The sequence below is a fragment of the Oryx dammah genome, unplaced genomic scaffold (assembly GCF_014754425.2).
Source record: "Oryx dammah isolate SB20612 unplaced genomic scaffold, SCBI_Odam_1.1 HiC_scaffold_28, whole genome shotgun sequence".
Classification (NCBI taxonomy): Eukaryota; Metazoa; Chordata; class Mammalia; order Artiodactyla; family Bovidae; genus Oryx; species Oryx dammah.
The window spans coordinates 32,160,315-32,165,346 of NW_024070212.1; positions in this window are offsets into that span (position 1 = coordinate 32,160,315).

Sequence of the window (5,032 nt, forward strand, 5' to 3'; positions counted from 1 at the left end):
CCCTCTGGGTCTGAAAATTCCCAAATCTGAGCAGGAAATGGCCTGAGAGCAGAGGCAAACACTAGAGACCGACTGCGCTTGCTGCGGCACCTTGTGGAGCCTTAGTCAGCAGGTTTGGGGGCAGCCCTCTCCTTATGCAGCCCCCAAAGCGCCCGCCCAGCCTCTATCTTCTCTTCTGGGGGCAGGGTACAGGCAGAAAGGCTACTACCTGGCTAGAAGGGGATGAATTGTGTCCTGTGATGGGGACTGGGACGCTCTGCTGTGTCCCTGGAGATGCTTCCCACACCTGACCTGCAGGTGATGTAAACGCTGGCTGGAACCCAGGTTCCCTCCTGAGCCTCAGACCTGGGGAGATTGGCACCCAAGCCCGACAGTTCCCTGATGCTTTTGAAAATGCATTTACTGAAATGATTAAGCTCATTTTATCTCTATATGAGAATGAATCTAAATGAGGCTAAATAGGAGGAGCCTGTTAATCATAATGTCAAATTCAAGAGCTTTTTCTTTCTTCAGTTCCTAGGATTCAATGTTTCAGTCTCTCTGTGGCTCCACCCACCCCCAGCCCCTGGGAAATACACGATATATGCAGCCATGTCTGGAAGGGGCATCTCCTGTCACTTATTCCAGCCCCCATTAGTAATTTTATAACTGCTTGCTCTTATTAATACTGGTGCCTCTGTTTACAATTCTCCTTTCCCAACTTGTGCTTAAGGCAAAAACCTCATCTGTCAAGGCTGAAGTCACACCACATCCTTCACCAGCAGAGCTTTTTTTGACTACTCAGGCAGATCAATGATTCCTGTCCCTGTGGTCTCACTGAATTTGGCTCCTTTCTCTGTAGTTTCTCTGATAAATTGTCATTCATTCATTGTCCACAATATTCTAAAAGTGTTTCAAGGGATGCTGATAGCTATATTCTAGAGCATCAGACTAAAGCTTCAGCCCCACTGAGATTGAGACTTCCTCCAAGCTGGTCCTGTGTTTCAGATCAGTTCAGTCATGTCCGATTCTTTGCAACCCCATGGACTGCAGCATGCCAGGCTTCCCTGTCCTTCACCATCTCCCAGAGTTTGCTCAAACTCATGTCCATCGAGTTGGTGACGCCATCCAACCTTCTCATCCTTTGTAGTCCCCTTCTCCTCCTGCCTTCAGTCTTTCCTAGCATCAGGGTCTTTTCCCATGAGTCAGTTCTTGGCATTAGGTGGCCAAAGTATTGGAGCTTCAGCTTCAGCATCAGTCCTTCCAATGAATATTCAGGACTGATTACCTTTAGGATTGACTGGTTTGATCTCCTTGCTGTCCAAGGGACTCTCAAGAGTCTTCTCCAGCACCACAGCTCAAAAGCATCAATTCTTTGGCGGTCAGCTTTCTTTATGGTACATCTCTCACATCCATACATGACTACTGGAAAAACCGTAGCTTGTCTTGTGTTTACCTCCAAATTGAAAGTGGCCAGCACATACTTGGTACCCAGTTGATAGTGACTGAATCACATGAAGCCATTAGAGAATAATTCATTCATTTGACAAATGTGCACCATGTGGCTACTACGTGCTGGTCACTGGGCTACACCTGGGAATGTGATGATGGACATGTCAGCATATCTCTGCTTTCATGAGTTTGGGAGTAGTCAGAGCTTGAAAGGCGTGGGGCAGCCCTGGATGCACAGAGACTTGAGGAAGGAAGGCCTGAGCCTGAGCCCAGCCAGAGGAAGGGGGCTAAGGCCTTACTTCCCCTGGGCATTGTCAAGTGGTCCCAGTACAAAATGATTTAAGATAGATAACATGTTGACACGACTTGTTCTTAGGACTGATAAGAGGTTGGAGTAAGTCATGTGACGAGATAAACCTCGTTTTGTTGTTCAGTTCAGTTCAGTTCAGTTCAGTTGCTCAGTCGTGTCCGATTCTTTGCGACCCCATGAATTGCAGCACTCCAGGCCTCCCTGTCCATCACCAACTCCCGGAGTCCACCCAAACCCATGTCCACTGAGTTGGTGATGCCATCCAACCATCTCATCCTCTGTTGTCCCCTTCTTTTCCTGCCCCCAATCTCGGCCAGCATCAGGGTCTTTCTAATGAGTCAACTCTTCGCATCAGGTGGCCAAAGTATTGGAGTTTCAGCTTCAACATGAGTCCTACCAATGAACACCCACGACTGATCTCCTTTAGGATGGACTGGTTGGATCTCCTTGCAGTCCAAGGGATTCTCAATAGTCTTCTCCAACACCACAGTTCAAAAGCATCAATTCTTCAATGCTCAGCTTTCTTTATAGTCCAACTCTCACATCCATACATGACTACTGAAAAAACCATAGCCTTGACTAGACGGACCTTTGTTGGCAAAATAATGTCTCTGCTTTTTGCTTTGCTGTATAGGTTGGTCATAACTTTCCTTCCAAAGAGTAAGTGTCTTTTAATTTCATGGCTGCAATCTGCAGTGATTTTGGAGACCAGAAAAATAAAGCCAGCCACTGTTTCCCCATCTATTTGCCATGATGTGATGGGACTGGATGCCATGATATTAGTTTTCTGAATGTTGAGCTTTTTCACTCTCCTCTTTCACTTTGCTCAAGAGGCTCTTTAGTTCTTCTTCACTTTCTGCCATAAGGGTGGTGTCATCTGCATATCTGAGGTTATTGATATTTCTCCCGGCAATCTTGATTCCAGCTTGTGCTCCTCCAGCCCAGCATTTCTCATGATGTACTCTGCATATAGGTTAAATAAGCAGGGTGACAATATACAGCCTTGACGTACTCCTTTTCCTATTTGGAACCAGTCTGTTGTTCCATGTCCAGTTCTAACTGTTGCTTCCTGACCTGCATACAGGTTTCTCAGGAGGCAGGTCAGGTGGTCTGGTATTCCCATCTCTTTCAGAATTTTCCACAGTTTATTGTGATCCACACAGTGAAAGGCTTTGGCATAGTCAATAAAGCAGAAATAGATGTTTTTCTGGAATTCTCTTGCTTTTTCCATGATCCAGTGGATGTTGGCAATTTGATCTCTGGTTCCTCTGCCTTTTCTAAAACCAGCTTGAACATCTGGAAGTTCATGGTTCACATATTGCTGAAGCTTGGCTTGGAGAATTTTGAGCATTACTTTACTAGTGTGTGAGATGAGTGCAGTTGTGCGGTAGTTTGAGCATTCTTTGGCATTGCCTTTCTTTGGGATTGGAATGAAAACTGACCTTTCCCAGTCCTATGGCCACTGCTGAGTTTTCCAAATTTGCTGGCATATTGAGTGCAGCACTTTCACAGCATCATCTTTCAGGATTTGAAACAGCTCAACTGGAATGCCATCACCTCCACTAGCTTTGTTCGTAATGATGCTTTCTAAGGCCCACTTGACTTCACATTCCAGGATATCTGGCTCTAGGTGAATGATCACACCATCATGATTATCTGGGTCGTGAAGATCTTTTTTGTACTGTTCTTCTATGTATTCTTGCCACCTCTTCTTAATATCTTCTGCTTCCATTAGGTCTCTACCATTTCTGTCCTTTACTGAGCCCATCTTTGCATGAAATGTTCCCTTGGTATCTCTAACTTGAAGAGATCTCTAGTCTTTCCTATTCTATTTCTTTGCATTGATAGTTTTCCTCTATTTCTTTGCATTGATTGCTGAGGAAGGCTTTCTTATCTCTCCTTGCTATTCTTTGGAACTCTACATTCAAATGGGTATATCTTTCTTTTTCTCCTTTGCTCTTAGCTTCCCTTCTTTTCACAACTATTTGTAAGGCCTCCCCAGACAGCCATTTTGCTTTTTTGCATTTCTTTTTCTTGGGGATGGTCTTGATTACTGTCTCTTGTGCAATGTCACAAACCTTCGTCCATAGTTCATCAGGCACTCTGTCTATCAGATCTAGTCCCTTAAATGTATTTGTCACTTCCACTGTATAGTCGTAAGGGATTTTATTTAGGTCATACCTGAATGGTCTAGTGGTTTTTCCCACTTTCTTCAATTTCAGTCTGAATTTGGCAATAAGGAGTTCATGATCTGAGCCACAGTCAGCTCCCAGTCTTGTTTTTGCTGACTGTATAGAGCTTCTCCATCTTTGGCTGCAAAGAATATAATCAATCTGATTTCGATATTGACCATCTGGTAATGTCCATGTGTAGAATCTTCTCTTGTGTTGTTGGAAGAGGGTGTTTGATATGACCAGTGTGTTCTCTTGGCAGAACTCTATTAGTCTTTGCCCTGCTTCATTCTGTACTCCAAGGACAAATTTGCCTGTTACTCCAGGTGTTTCTTGACTTCCTACTTTTGCATTCCAGTCCCCTGTAATGAAAAGGACATCTTTTTTGGGTGTTAGTTCTACAAGGTCTTGTAGGTCTTCATAGAACCGTTCAACTTCAGCTTCTTCAGCATTACTGGTTGGGGCATAGACTTGGATTACTGTGATACTGAATGGTTTGCATTGGAAATGAACAGAGATCATTTTGTCGTTTTTGAGATTGCATCCAAGTACTGCATTTCAGACTCTTTTGTTGACCATGATGGCTACTCCATTTCTTCTAAGGGATTCCTGCCCACAGTAGTAGATATAATGGTCATCTGAGTTAAATTCACCCATTCCAGTCCATCTTAGTTCGCTGATTCCTAGAATGTCGACGTTCACTCTTGCCATCTCCTGTTTGACCACTTCCAATTTGCCCTGATTCATGGTCCTGACATTCCAGGTTCCTATGCAATATTTCTCTTTACAGCATTGGACCTTGCTTCTATCACCAGTCACATCCACAGCTGGGTGTCATTTTCACTTTGGCTCCATCCTTTCATTCTTTCCAGAGTTATTTCTCCACTGATCTCCAGTAGCATTTTGGGCACCCAGTGACCTGAGGAGTTCATCTTTCAGTATCCTATCATTTTGCCTGTTCATACTGTTCGTGGGTTCTCAAGGCAAGAATACTGAAGTGGTTTGCCATTCCCTTCTCTAGTGGACCACATTCTGTCAGGAATCAGGAGCTACCCTACATCCAAGGTAAGGAGCAGCGGCTGCATCCAAGGTAAGAGAAACCCATGTAAGACGGTAGGCA